The 15,801-nt window shown below is 42.9% G+C and overlaps 1 long non-coding RNA gene across 2 annotated transcripts in view; it reads right to left on the minus strand.

Annotated features, from left to right (window-relative positions):
* LOC141572738 (uncharacterized) overlaps positions 1 to 9,222 on the minus strand; it is a 40,196-nt gene extending 30,974 nt beyond the window's left edge. Inside the window, exons 1-2 of one of the 2 annotated variants that reach the window (XR_012498186.2) lie at positions 9,157 to 9,222; positions 4,094 to 4,256 (exon numbers count right to left, since the gene is read on the minus strand). This is a non-coding gene — a long non-coding RNA (uncharacterized LOC141572738). The remainder of the gene's footprint in view (positions 1 to 4,093; positions 4,257 to 9,156) is intronic. The other variant, XR_012498184.2, reaches the window with a different exon arrangement.
* Positions 9,223 to 15,801: the final 6,579 nt, after the last annotated feature.

The following is a 15,801-nucleotide window of genomic DNA, read 5'->3' on the forward strand; positions in this document are numbered from 1 at the left end:
CTGAAAGAGGTAGTTTTAAGATAAAGAACCAAACTGCTACTTTCTATAGCAGGTTCATTATTGGCAGGAGGTATAGCATAAGTGCAAATATAAATATAGCAGGAAACTGACATCTGAGAGTGGATTTTCAAAAGTTTGTAAGACATTCAATGTAAATAAACAAGGATTTTGCATGGTTGAAGGCAGAGTGAAAAAAAGGATGTGGTTTTGAGACAGAGAGACCTAATTTTAAACACTTTTACTAGCTGTAGTCTATTGTTCATTCAACCACTGTTTATTGAACACTTACTATGTGCCAGGCCTGAGCTATATAACAGGTTCTAGTTGCAAATGAAACTGCTGTGGTCCCTGCCCTTAAAGAGTTTACAGTCTAGTGGGGAAGACAGATACCAAGTAAATGATTGCAAAAACAATTATTTAAATTGTAGTTTTGATAAGTGCCTCCAAGGACAAGCACAAGGTGCTATGTGAGTGTCTGGGAGAACCAGCCTGATCTGGGGTGGGAAAGGATGGTTTCCTCGAGGGACTGATATTTGAAATTGACATGATCACTAAGAATCATGTAAAGAGCAAGTAAAGAGGAGGAGAGGAGAGTTCTGGGCAGAAGTAAAGGCCCTGAAGCCAACAAGTTCCTCCCCGTTCTGAGCCTCAGTTTCCTCATCTGTACTAAATGGTGGTGGTGGTTCACACCAGGCCACTACATGCATTCACTACCTGCTGTGAGGGTTGGCTGCCAATAGCTCAGAGCTGCCCCTTTAGAGAACTTGCTCTCTGCCTGCAGAGCCACATAACCTGGAAATACCTGGAAGGTTATGGTACCCCCATCCTACCCTCACTCTTTGCAGTAGGAAGGGGTGCGGGCGGCCCACAGCGAAGGACTGACTGATAGAGGTTACAGAAGGCCAGCCCCTTCCCTGACACTGTCATACTTCAGAGCATGTGGGATTTCGCGGAGTCTGGGCTTCAACTGATCCCCACTCTTTGCTTCCCTGCCTCTCCTGCCTCATGCTGGGGCCCTCACTTCCTCACGGGGCTTCTCTCCTGCGTGCTCTCTCCATCTCATCACTTACACACGAATCTCCATCTCAGGCTTTGCTTCCGGGACGGTTGCCTCCCATGAAATAATGGATGTAAAGGACTTGGACCCTGTATGGATAGTCGTGCCGTGGAGAAGCTTGGGACTGGAAGCCCAGAGAGCTGGCACGGGGAGTGCTGGGGAGCAGTCTTCACATGTCCCTTCCTCCAGATAACCGAGTACCTCGTTTTGTGCAAGGACATGAACCATCCTGTTTACAATGCACATCCACACCCACCATCTAGTTCGGCTCTGAAAACAACCCCTTAAGTGGGAAGGAGCTGGGATTCTCCCCCACCTCCCTGGCCAGAGGAGGAAGGCTAGACTTGGAGTGGTGAAGTGACTTGCTCAAGCTAATTCGTTGGTCTTGCTGGGACTCAGAGCTGTGACCCTGGTCACCATGCTCTTTCACCTCCACACAGCCATTCTCCCTCTGTTGGTTGGTGCCCCTAGAAAGACCAAGAAAGATTGAGATGGAAGATTTGCCTGACTTGCTGTGGTATTTTGATGCTTTTGTGGATCTGCTTTCATGATCATAGCTAATTTGACCTTGAGGGCAAACTTGTTGATGGTGGAAATACACAAACCACGTTTCAGAATGTGTATCTGGGGGATTTTTTTCCTAAACTTAATGATATGTGCTGGCTTCCTTTTATCTGTGAGATTCACCCCCCCCTCACCGCCCCCTTCTTCAAGCACAAAAAGCAGAAAATCTTTCAGGATTCAATTAGTACGTAAAAAATCTAAGGGGAAAAGTAAGTGAAATGGTTTGGGTATCATTTCAGTTAGGGAATTAAGGAGATCTTAAAGAGCCGTGGCCTCTCAGGCAAGTTTGCTGAAAGGGGCTGAATGATTCCAGAGTCCCACCCATTCTTCCCACCCATTCTCCCCCTGTGAGCTTTGAATAAGAGGGCAGAGTAACCTTGCCAGTAACCTGTCTGGTCCTGACATTCCACAGACAGAATGAAGGATGCTTTGGCATTTGTGTGGTAGCCTCTGGATTTTTCTTTTTTGGCCTCCAAGTGCATGGAAACAGGACTTCCATTGCTCGAGAGTTAAGTTCCTTCAGCAGCTTATTCTTCATCTGAAGTCACAATCCTCTTTGGGAAAGCAATTGCTTATTGTGTGCAGGGTTTTGCAGTTACATACTAAGGATTATGCCTCTATTTGGTGAGTAAGAAGCAGTGTCAGGAGAACGCTTAAGCACCAAAGGCCCAGTTTTGATGAAAGCGTTCCTCCTGGCAATGAATAAGAGAAGGAACAGTAAAATCTCTGAGCGGTTATAGGTGGGAGACTTGTTAATGACTACTTTAACCAAATGTGGCCTATCGTTTTATTAATTGAGCATCGCAGTGTGTTTCTGCCCTGTAGACTGGGGCACCCTGGTTATAATTGAGCTTAATGGTTTTATGAAACTATTTGTCCCCTTTCTTTTTATCACATCATTCTTACCATAAACATAATCCCTGCGCGGCCTACCTTAGAGGTGACAGTGAAGAGCAAATGACAAAAGGTGCTTTGCCAGAAACCACTACGTATCTGCAAGGTCTTATTATCATGTGTGGCCACACTCTGCTCCCACAAAACAGCGAGTCCACAGCATGAGTCGTTTCCACGCTCCTGAGTGCCGGTGTCTTGACATGGTTCCGAACAAGCACTGTTTTATTTCAACATGTGCGCAAACCTGACCAGAAGAACACTCATGAAATATTAACTCACCAAATTTAACCCAGGATGCAAAGAGTGGGAAAATTACAAATCTCATAATGTTGATCATTCAGTGTCTTTCACAACTGTTTAATTTTTCATGTAAGCTGTGTGTTTGCAAGCAGAGCACGTTGGCCTGAGGAAGTTAACTTGAGCGTCGCACGGCTGCTCGGAATCTGTACGTGTGCTTTACTGGACCTGTGCTCATCTTTACTCAGAGGAGGGAGGTCCGTGCTCCCATGTGGCTCTCTGAGTTCATTCACCCTGCAAAGCAGTGCGTCCTAGTCCCAGAGAACCCCTTTTTCTGATGGCCCACCATAGCTTCCAGCCAAGAGACATTTTGATTATCTGCCTTGCTTTGGTTTGGAAATACACCTTAGAGTTTTCCTTAGAACACTTTCCTTAGAGTGTTCTAAGGAAAAGAACTCCAACTCCACCCTGCAAGTGTGCGACTCCACCAGGCCAGCTAGGCTTCACAACCAATAAAGAGATGGACCCGGAAGTACGTATATGTCACTCCTACTTAGGCCCATTTGCAATGGAATGCAATCATGTTTTTCATGAGGGGAACAGGTGCACTGTTGTGCCTTTAGTAAGAAGGTTTATATTTCATCTACATTAATGTGAATTTTAAGCCATTTCCAGCTCTTATTAGTTCCCATGGGTCATTTTTCGAAGTCAATAGTGAGTGCTCATTTATCTGAAAGCCCGTGGACAATGCTCGAATTGCTCGAATAGCTGTGTTTTTCCTGCATACTGATGAGTAGGAATCATCTTAATGATGATTCCGAGCACCACGCGAGATCCTGTGCCTGTGGGGGCCATCAAGGTCTAAATCACGCTCACCACAGGCTTACGGTAAACTGTGTGTGATTTTGTTATAATCCATTGCAAAACAGATAACCTTTGTTGATGTATAAGTAACACCTGGTTAGATAAAACATCAACCAACAATCCTATTATCCCATTCTCAAATAAGAAAAAAAAATAACTGACATCTTTCAAATATAGAAGCTAAGAGAGCCACTATTAAAACAAATCAGGATTTTGGGTTTTAATGGACGTACTCATGATGAAGATGCAGCCCCACTTATATTAAGTGACACAAATGTGTACAAACACATAACCACTTATGAGTGTACAAATCGTGGTCGATGGAGGGCAGTCAATTTGCCACTTGCCCACAGCGAGAGAGTCAAGAGGTGGCTCAGGCCACGACTCTGATAAAAAAACCCCAAGAAGGCATGTTATTATGAGGCTTTATCCCCAACCCATAGGAGCAAACCAAGTCCCTCCTCTTTATAGAAATACCGTTGCTCCACTGGGCAGCTCTGCAGGCTGGTCTCTATGGAGTTTTCACCCCGCTCGTATGTGGACAGGTCGTAATGGCAGCTGAGCCCCTTGGGTTTAGCATGACTTGTGTCAGACCCACATCCTCGGGGGAACTGGTAGTTCAGCAGGTGTCGTGGTTGTCCTAGGTAACAGAGTATGTCTGTTGAGTTTCCATAACCATAGAATACTGGTTAAGTGCATGACCAGGTTTACATTTTCTTGATTGCATTTACCAGCCGTTAAATTACCACCGTCAAATTGGGTAACTGCTCTAAACCTCTGTTTCCTCATTAGCATCACAAAGATGATCGTGCTACCAATATCTACTCACAGAACAGCTGTGAATTAGAGACAACGTATGTTATGTCTTGGGCACAGTTCCTGGCACATAGTAAACCTTCAATCTTGAGTGACAATTATTTTTATCTGACAACTTTCCACAATCATATATATATATAATACGTGTATTATATATATATATATATATATATATATATATATATATATATATATATATATATAATATGTGTATTATATATATATAGCTATATCTATTATACACACACACACACACACACACACATGCAGGCTTCCGTTATCCTTATTGATTTAATAACCTAAAAGCATTTTTCACTCATTATTATAATAGCAATCATTATTGCAATTACTGTTTGTTCATGAGACCTCACATTATTGTAATTATTATTTTAATCGTGCTCTGACAAATGTCACCAATAACTACCAGCCATTAGTTGTCATTAATAATTACCAACTCCATGACATCCCACCTCAGTGCTCAGGATAAATGAGTCTTTGTTTATTCGCATGAAGGGCCAGCCATAAGTGAAGGATTTCTCTCCATTAAACAAACAAAAAAACTCCCTCACAATGTTCAAGGTGAGTTTGTTTTCCGCTCTGAACTAAACACAATAACCGACTAAATTTAATGTTTGCTGTAAAACATCTGAAAAGACCATATTCTGAAGAAAAACGTTTCAAGGCTATGAGGCATGTGTGCAGTCATCAGCACGGGGCAGGAATATGCCGCCCACTGTTTTGTGAGGCAATATTCTAGAAGAAATAACTGAGTTATCTGTATAGTTAGCTACTTTGTTTTAAACATAAAACATCACCTCACGTTAGTAAACTCTCCATAGTAAACACATGAATATATAGGTATGTAAGCTAAATCTCACTAACTTCCAGCTTTTCCCATATTATTTCATTTGCTGGGATTTTGCAAAAATGAAATACGGTCTATGGGACACAAGCCATAGACATGGGGCTTCAACCTCCAAGGAAATAAATTGCAGTGAGATGTGGCTTCACTTGAGCTGTGAAATGATGAGTCCTTCAAAGTGACAAATGAGATGAGGAATGAGCAACCAACATTCCAGTTTGTAAAGGTTCTCGGCTTTTGATGTCTTCTCTCCACATGCCATTCAGTGCTTTCTTTCCCCGCCAGGGTGGAGAGACTGCAAAGCAGGAGGTCCTAACGGAGACACAGGGTGGCCTAGCTGCCCTCCTCTCACCGCTTCTTAGAGGGGGTGTGTGAAGTCAGCACGGCTGTCCCCACATGTACCGAAACAGTTGGATCCATCCGTGAAATGATTTCCTGCTCATGCAATTTATATTTGTTCCCTTAAGAGTAAGACTGCAGACTGCTCAAGGTCAAGGATGAACTTGCACTCAGGTTGGTGTCTCCGGCCCTTGGCACGGATCCTGATGGGCATATGGTGCCTTATAAAGATTCTTGAATAAAAAGAGGGAGTACGTCCAAAAGTGGGTGGGAGGGACATGAAGCGAGAGGGACTAGAGGTGAGAAACCCAGTGACCTGGGCTCTTTCTGTCATACAAAACACACTCTGGTTACCTGGGGTCATCTCCACTTTTTCTTCCTTTGATTTCTGTGTGGTGGAGAGGCTTTAGTTAAACCACATGAAATTCCATCTTTGTCGGTCCCAAAAGTACAATTATTGGCTATTTCAGTTTTAACCTAATAGTCGGCAGAGGTGTTACGAGCACTTATTTGAGATGCAGAGATGTGAGTTTGAGTTCTGACCCCTGCTTAGAACCTGTGTGCATTAGATAACTTACTTAATGTTTCCAAGCTTTGATTTCTTTGTAGCAGTGAGGATGATTAACACCTGTAGAGTCGTAAAGATTGAAATAGGGAATACATATTGACCGCTTAGCTGGTACTGTTCCCCAGGTTATGGAACACTGAGACCCCGTAGCTCTGTGTCTGCCTCTGTTGTCCTAAATTTAGGCGCTGGGCGTGTTTCCTCAGTCACTCCCACTCTGCAGTGTACTTTCTGCATGAGGTTAGTCAGTATTATACCGTTTGCCATTTTAAAATAAGATTGACATAGAAGCTTAAAAACAAGGCATTCAGTTGTGTGTGTTTTTTTCCTATTAAAATCAGAAATTTTAATGCTTGCAGAAAACAGTTTTTTGTATTTAATTATTCAAACTAATGGGTTTTATTGTAATGAGATTTTAAAAAACCATTATAGTGTGCAAAGGGCTAAGGCTTAAAATATTTTCACTTACAGATATGTTCTGCTTTAATGAAAGCCAATATGTAAAAATCTAAATTTAGGTACACTGGAAGCTTTATCTATGCTTATGTTGTTTACGTTACAAAAGAGGTAATCTGCCTACAAAAGCATTTATTTCAGTGTTCCTTTTTCAATAGTGAGATCCCTATGGTGCATTTAGAATACAACTTGAATTATTACTGGGTTATTTACACACAGGTGTTTCTTGTAAAGCAAAGTTCACCTGGGGAGAGCAGTTGGGTTGCAGTAGGAATGGCTTTGAATTTTGTGATCAGTCAGAAGAGGAACTGAGAGAAGAGATTTTGAGTGACATCCTTAGCAGAAGGGAAGAAAGTTTGAACATTAGACTTTCAGGGCTCCTATCTCATCTTGATGTGAAGGCATATGTCAAATGCACCATTATGTCTCTTTAGCTTAAACTGAGTGGTGTTTAGCGATTAAAGTAATGGAACATGAACCAGGAGCTATGTTTTCTGTTCTGACTCGTCTAGATGCTCCTGCCATGTTCACTCTAAGACCAGTTTCCCGTTTACAAAGCAATGATTTCCATTCTAGGGGATGCAGTAAAACCTTGTTAAACTTCGTAATAGCCTTGTGAACTCTTCAGACTAAAGATCTGGCCGTGTTGCCCTCCCCAGCTGGTGAACCCATAGCCGGAAAACCCTCTTTCCCTACTACTTGTCTTTACCTTAATAAATAAAATAAGTGGTTGTAAAAGCCAAATCATCAGTTATGGAATTAAGAAACCAAAATGGGGAGCCATTCCACCCTCAGGCCTGAAGGATGGGGTTTGCAGAGGATTCCCTACTGGTCTTTGTAGAAATGTGTGGCACAGAGGGACCTGGAGAAATAAACACCCCAACCTGAGCTTCCCCTCACCCATTCCTCTCCTGCCACACCTCTCACTGGCTGAACCCAACCAAAAGCCAGACGGTGCATAGGTCAGTTTCCAGGGCAGGGCAGGATGGGGAAGGGTAGAGAGTGGCCCTGGAGGGGCAAATGGAATATAGCCAGCACACCATCATTGGGAAATTAATTCATATTCATGGTACCTCAAAGACATTGCCAAAGGAATACAAATACTCGCTTGGGGAAATCCATTTGCCTCTTCAGCATGTTTAATATTTGTGGCACATTTCATAAAAACACCCAGTCAGCAAGTATCTTTGGTTAGACAGTGAACTTCCCGAGGGCAGGGAACTGTTCTTTATTTTTTATTAACAGCACTGTTCCTGGCACATAATATATATTCAATAACGATTTTTCGAGTGATCTGCTTCCAAACTTGCCCAGGAGCTTCTGGTGTCACCATGGATCAAAGTTTTTCCTAAAGTTTAACATTGGATGTTCCCACCATTCTAAGATGATTGTACTTAGCATGATGAAATATTGTTTTGATGGCTGAGCATCCAGCTACACTCAGGGATGTCTTTCTGAACTATAGGTTTGGGCAACACAGCTGACTTTGAAGACACTCTGCGTTTTTAAACACAAATAAGTAAACGTGGGAATTACCAGATGAGACTGGTGGTTTAGCCTGCCAAGTATTTTCTGCCAGGACTAAATGTTCTACATTATTCCTTAAGTGTAAAATCTCTGATTAATTTAGGAATGGACTTGTTAGGTTCCAGTAAGTAGAGATTTTACTGCTTCATTAAAAAAAAAAAAATTTTTTTTCTCCTGCCACTGTCATATTTTGACTTTTCTTCTGGTGCTTTTCCAATTTCCCCAAATGATGTAACTGTTAAGGCTCTGGACTTTCTTTTTCTTATTGTCATTCAAAAGATTGTTTTACTCTCTTACATAAGCCTGGTAGGGGTTAGGTGGTGTTATCCTATTTCTTCTTTGAAATATCATTTCTTTGGGTAAAATAATTGTACTTCTCTCTTAACCTTTCTGTATAAGCCAAGTTCCTTAGCAATATTACCAGTTGGATTGACAAACTCCTCCAAATCTCTGATAATCTTGAAAAAAAGTGAGGACCACTGATCTGCCCACTTTTGGTGTCCTGTGTCCTGGGGACAATCTGACACAGGGTCTGTCATGAGGACAAACGGGTCAGTACACTGACTTCCACAATCTAAAAAGAGGGTGTAACTCAGCTTAAGCGGATTTTTTCTGAATAATTTTGTTTATCCCTAGAGTAATTTCCTGGCAATGATTATAATTTCCTATTGCTGAGACCTCTTGGCACTTCAGAAATTTGGCTCTTAACACTGGTTCTGTTCTATTTACCGTGTAACAAACCATCACAGACATAGGAAAACCCTTGCCTTACAGGACTCTTAGTATCCTCTTCTAGTATTTCCTAAAGGAAACACTCCCCCCATTCCTCATACCAGACTTTTAAGTCACTTCTTTTGTGGAGTCACTGTAGAAAGACAAATTCCCTTGCTTTGTAATAGTACCTTTACAGACCCAAAGACTGACCAAATCTCTCCTCAGCCTTCTTGGTAGAACTGAATAACACAGCCCTCTTACCTTGACTTTTTTCTCCTTCTCTTCTTCTCTCCTCTTCTCTTCTCTTCTCTTCCCTTCCCTTCTCTCTTTTCCCTCCCCTCCCCTCCCCTCCCCTCCCTGCCCCTTCCTTTTCCTTCCCTTCCCTTCGTCACCACTTCAACTCACCTATCATGCCCAAACCATTTTTGAGGTTAACCTTTGAACTCTCTGCAAGTTCTCTGATCCCTGCCTCAGTTTAGTCCTCACTTCTTAAAGAATGGGCAATTATACCTTAATAAGAGGATAGTTTAATTTTAAAAGAAAATTTAAATTATACTATATACATGTATATATATATGAAAAGATACAAGTAAAAAAATAGAAATCACAAAATAGATAAGCAAAAGAATAAATATTAGAAAGATAAAAATCACCTCTAATCCTGTCATTCAAAGACAACAATTGTTTACATTTCAGTGTGTATACTAACAGTCTTTGGGGGAAAAATCATATGTACATATTTTCAATAAAATTGTATGATACTATCTATAACTGTTTTTATCTCTGCTAAATAATACATTAGGGATATTAATATGTCATTAATCTTTTACATCATCTGAAATGACTGCATAATATTCCATTTCATCTGTGTTCATAATTTATTCAACAAATGTCTTAGTTTCAAATTTTCATCTCTCTATTGATGCTCCAATGGCCACCTTTACGCCTAAATATTTGCACATGCCAATGTAAAGAAATAACTCTGAGTGGAATTACTAGATCAAAGAGAATGCAAAACAGGGAGGATTTCATTTCAAATCAGCCACATGATTAAGATCTGGAATCTGATCTGCTAGAAAGATGGAGAATTTGAGGTAAGAGAAATTATGGAGAATTTGAGGTAAGAGGAAAATTACGGAGAAAATGAGGCTGTCTGAAAATGATGTGGTGAACATCATCAGTAAGAGAGACTTTAAAACACTCAGGTAAACAAATAAGAAATTAGAAGCTTAGCTTGTAAATTAAAAAAAAAAATCTAGAGGAATAGCATCCATATGCTACTTCAGAAATCTTTTTAATCTCCTCCCTGGCTTAACTGGAAAATTAACTTTATTGATTGGGCACCTCAGCATGCCTTCATGTATCTCTTGGCATGTTTTCTCAGTAATAATTCTTAGATCAAAAACAGATTGCTCTTAATAGTTTAAAAAGTAAAGGATTTAAAAGAAGGAAGTTAGAAAGTCAGCACTGTTGATTTCATGCAGCTTTGCAAATTCCCCCCAACAAGTCAAAACTGCAGTAGGGTATGTAACGACCCTCATCCTTATGACCTTTGAAATTAGAGATGTGAAATGACTGTAGTGACAGGTTTGTCTCCTTTGCAACAGGACTGGGAAGGGTGTTGTCCCAGTTGTCTTAATGTCCCTTTGAAATAGAACATTGGAATAAATATAACAGGCTGAGAGCTCCTTTCAGAGTCAGTCAGAAACACAACCAGGCTTAGGGAAGGATTGTGAGAATGTACCCAGTGATGCCACTTCAACCCTGACTTGAGGAAAGTAATGATAAAAACAATCATCTGTTGAGTTGGGCGCCCTCAGTTCTGGACTTGCATATTGCGTCCAGCTAGGATGGCCCTGGAACCCAGAGCGAGCATAAGGCACAGCCAGAAAAGAAGGAAGGAGAGAAGGCTAGGAGACAAAGAGTTGGGGAAGAGATGGGGAGGAAAGAAAGAGGTGCAAATGGAGAGAAAGTGGAGAAACTGCTTCATTGCCCACAGTGCCATGAGAAGAAGGATTTGCTAACCATGTTCTAAAAACTTCCTGTGCCGTGGGTCATGAAATATTGCATTCTCTTCTCCAAAAGAAAAAAAAAAGAAAAAAAAAAACTGTCTTTTTTTTTTTTTAAATGTCAGCTTACATAGCATTGGCCCTTAATAGACTCTCTCTCTCTCTCTCTCTCTCTCTCTCTCTCTCTCTCTCTCTCTCTCTCTCTCTCTCTCTCTCTCTCTCACACACACACACACACACACACACTCACACACTCACACACGCACGCACATTACTTAAATAGTCTCCCAGGAAGCAAACAAACAATAAATGTCAGAGTTATTGATGGACTGCTCTGATGAGCCAAACATAGAACCTCATGGGTTCTAGAAAGTCCCATCACAAGTGCCTGGTGTAGCTTGCAAGGGCTGGTTCACACACTGCATGAGTGCTGAATCTTTGATGTCCAGTCTTTTTGAGCAGATTCCTGAGCATCAACTTCTCCAGAAATGTAAGTCCCACTTCCCAACAGTCACCAGCCAGGATGGAGAGATGCTACAGCTGACAGCAATGACTGGCAGGAACCTAGAAAAGTACAATAATATTCTAAGTTGCCTTTAGTCTTATTTTCATTTGGGCTAATTTGCATGATTGGTTTATGCCAAATGAGAATATTTTTCCTTGTCCTTGGAATAGCTTCATGTTAAAATATCACTCTTTTCAAAGTGCCCAAATATTACTGTGATGAATAATAAGACAGATGGAAAATAGGAAGGGTGGAGCAAGTTCAAAATGCTTTATAGTTGGCAGAATAAATGAGCTTTGCAGATTTCCCTTCTCCATCTACTTGACTCATCTGAGGGCACCTTCCTCTCCACCCTGTGGAGATGCAAGGACCAGAGAGGTCGATGGATCTCAGGTCCCACAGGACCCACATCAAACTCTACTCGCCTCCTACACACAGCCTATTCAAAGGGCAGGTGGCATCTGTCTGTCTCAGGCTTAGCATGACACATTCTAAGGAGTGAGCGTGCCCAGGGAAAGCTTCCAGGCGGTGAGACTTGGCTAATGGCAGAACTCTCCCTGAAGCATCCACCATTCTCCAGAAAGAGTAGCAAAGATCCAGTGCAGTGTGGATTTTCAGAAAATGGAAGACTGCAAATTCCTTATTCCATTCTGAGCAGACAAAAGCAGGAAGTAACCAGGAGCTAAATATATGACTAAGTCAGGTTCACAGCTTTGTTGTGCTAGTAACATGGGGTGTGTGTGATCCCCATAATGGCAGCTGCCATTCGGGTGGGATCCAGTGTTGCTCCCCTAGCTATGGTGTGCTTCGGTCTCTCTTTCCTCTACCCAGACCTAGCCTACCCTCCAAGCTCTTCCAGGAAGCCTCCCCCACGTGGATGCCTCCTTTCTGTACCAGTTCTACTCGCCACTAAACAATTTAGAGATTAATAATGTAGCAACAGGAGGGAGATTAAAAAGCCATCTGGTGAGCAGCCCCTGACGCAGCTTAAAATACCTACAAAAACAAGAGACACGAGCTCACAGTGAAAAGGAGTCAGATCTGAATTCAATCTCTCAACCTGCTACGTACTAGCTGGGTCATTTGGGGTGGGGTAACCTCTCTTCGTGCTTCAGTTCTGGATAGAATACAGACATTATAGGGTTTTTGAGATGAGTTGATTATAAGTATAAACGTCTAAATGGCATAAATGTCAGTTATTACAACTATTACACTTGCAGTTGGGCGCACCAACTAGTGCCACAATCCTGGGGGAGATCCACTACCATCCTGACTGATGGAACCAGATGGAAATACACAGACAGGGTGGTCTACTCACATCTGGCTTTTGCAGTCAATGAGAGCCTGTAAATGGGCAGGAAGACTCACTGTCCCCAACCCTCAGTCTGTTCCTGGGTGCCAAGAGCTCACAGTGCCAGAGTTCGTTTGTTTGTTCATTTATTCATTCATTCATCCATTCACTGAATGCCTAGTGAGTACTGGGCATTTATCTAGGAGATGGATCTAGAGCAATGAACAAAGCTGACAAAAATCCCTGCCCTGTGGAGCTTGTATTCTAATAGAGAAAACAGGCATGTAAGTGAAATACATGGTCTGCCGGAGGCACAGGGAGGGCAGAGCTGGGAAGAGTGCACAGCGTGGCTCTGACCCTGGGCGTGGGGGCATCCATCCATCCATCCTTGGAAAGCCACAGTGGTGAGTACAAGCACTGAGTGCTGAGTGCCTTGAAGAGGACTGAGGTCCCTCTCAGGCAGCACCCTGTTGGGGAAGCCAAAGAGGCCGGCAGCAGCTGGAAGCCCTACAACTCAAAAATGGGCTCAGCTGAGAACCGGGCTGGTTGCCATCGTTCCTTCCTCCTAACTTTCCCTTCCCCAGTCCTGGACCTGAGAAAATGCCTCAGGTTGTTTTTTATTAGTTTTATCTTCAATCTAAGGGGACTGTAAGCATGTTGAGGGCAGAGAGCAGTTCTTTTACTCAAATTTCTCACAATAATTTTCTGAGGGCTAAGCATTAATAATAATAGCTAATGCTTACTGGGCACTTCCCACGTGCCATCGTCCCAAGCACTTCATGGGTATTAACTCATTTAACCATCATTCAGCTCAATGAGGTGGCACTTCTAGTACCTCCTGAGGAGGAGATGGAGGCAGAGAAGTTCCTAAATACCTTGCCTGCGGTCACTCAGCAAGACAGTAGCAGTTCAGCTCTAGCGGTACTGTTAAGGGCTAGATTGTGTCCCCCAAATTCAGATGTTGAAGTCCTAACCCTCAGTACCTCAGACTGACTGTATTAGAGATAGGGCCTTCAAAGAGATAATTAAGGTAAATGAGATCATCGGGGGGTGGGGGGGTGGTCCTAATCCAATATGACTGCTGTCCTTATATAAAAACAATTTGGACATGGGCGGCCGGATGGCTCAGTTGGTTAGAGCGCGAGCTCTTAACAACAAGGTTGCCGGTTTGATTCCCGCATGGGATGGTGGGCTGCGCCCCCTGCAACTAAGATTAAAAACGGCAACTGGACTTGGAGCTGAGCTGCGCCCTCCACAACTAGATTGAAGGACAATGACCTGGAGCTGATGGGCCCTGGAGAAACACACCGTTCCCCAATATCCTCCCCCCAAAAAAAGATTTGGACACAGACATGTACAGAGAAAAGTCCATGTGAAGACACAGTGAGAGAATGAACAGCCATCTACAAGCCAAGGAGAGGCCTCAGAAGAAATCGACTCTGCCAACAGCCTGCTCTCAGACTTCTGGCCCTGAGGACTGTGAGAAAATACATTTCTGTTGTTTAAATCTGTGGTGCTTCATTATGGCAGCCCTAGCAAACTAACACGGGTACGTACTGAGTGCTGAGAAAGATGTGGAGATGGTGCTGCGTTTCTGAGGCCACGCAGTCTGGCCCTGCCATCTCTCCTGTGTTCAGTATGAGGAGGTGGCATTTCTGAGGCCCTGAGCATCTGGGGTTCAGCATCCTGAGACGCCCAGGGCTCCCTCGGGCTGAGTACGCCCCAGTAGATAGAAGTATTCATCTTCATTCTGCAGATACTGTGATTCACTGGCCTACACCTGGCACAACTCATGGAACTAGACCTCTTCATTCACCTGTTCATTGGTTCATTAGACCAATGATTATTGATGTCTGCTATATCCCAGGCACTGTGCTGAGTCCTGGGAATATGAAGGTGACCAGAATCATGTCACAGTCTCGGGAAGGTGATCATACAAATAAGTGTAAAATCTATTTTCATTAAATAATCATACTAATAAAATAACCGATGTGGTAAGAATTAAAAAGAGCGTTATGCAGTGCAATGGAAACACTTAACAGGGCAAGCTGACCTAGTAATGGACATCGGCAAAGGTTTGAGCCTCTGAGTTAACTAAGAAAAGAGGAGAAAGTTAACTAGGAATCCAGGTAGAAGAAACAGCAGGGGCAAAGACTTAAAAAAAAAGGAACACATAGCAGCCCTGCTCCTCAGATACTTACAGAACGGAGGAAGGCGAGATAGGGGAAAGGAGGGAAGAAGGGAAGGAGAGGAGATAAAAGGGAAGGAGAAAACCCACGTTCGTTGAAATCTACTACACGCCAGACAACGGTGTTAAGCATCTTTACATCATTCAGCTCATATTTTCAACCTTAACAGATATTAGCACTTAGCACTTGTTTTCCTTATCTCTGTGGCTGGGCCAGCGGGGCGGGACCACCCGGCCTGTGCTGCGGCAAGCGCTCTCAGAAGCATTGGAAAGCTGGCCACAGCCAATTAGGCCTGCGGACAGTGGGTGCAGCCCAGCTTCCGCGGCCTGTGCATTCCATTGCCTGCGCAGCCTCCCTGCAGGACTTTGAACAAAGCCCAGGGGGGCTGCCGAGGATAACAGGAGGTCAGGAATTGGTGGAATGTGATGGGATGTGCTGAAGGATTCACATTCTCCGGCAAAGTCCAAGATAGCAGAAGGAATTTATAGACCAAAACCAAGACCCGGAGGACAAGCAAGAGAGATAAACGGTGCTGTTTTAAATTGCTGCCCAAGAAGTGCTTTCGTGCTATATATACACCAACAGAAAAAGAGAAAGAAAAGCAAGTGCCTCGGCTCAGATACAAAATATTTTCACAGACATTTACATGCCACGTTCAAGAGGCCTACCAGCACTTAAGTCAAAGGAATTTCTTTTGTTTGTTTTCTACAATTCACCGTTGTGCTTATCTGTGCCCTCCTTCTTCCTTTGCTAATAAACACAGCTAAATGAAGTTTGCTAGAGCAGCATCTGCATGGAGAACGTTGTTTGAAAATACAGTGCTAGGTAGAGCTTTATTTCCTTTCCAGTAATACAAGTAATAGAACTTACTAAGTTTTCCCTTTTACCATGGCTACTAGGAAGCTCAGAGTC

Source organism: Rhinolophus sinicus, chromosome 15, assembly GCF_057876585.1.
Source record: "Rhinolophus sinicus isolate RSI-liver-muscle chromosome 15, RSI-T2T, whole genome shotgun sequence".
NCBI lineage: Eukaryota > Metazoa > Chordata > Mammalia > Chiroptera > Rhinolophidae > Rhinolophus > Rhinolophus sinicus.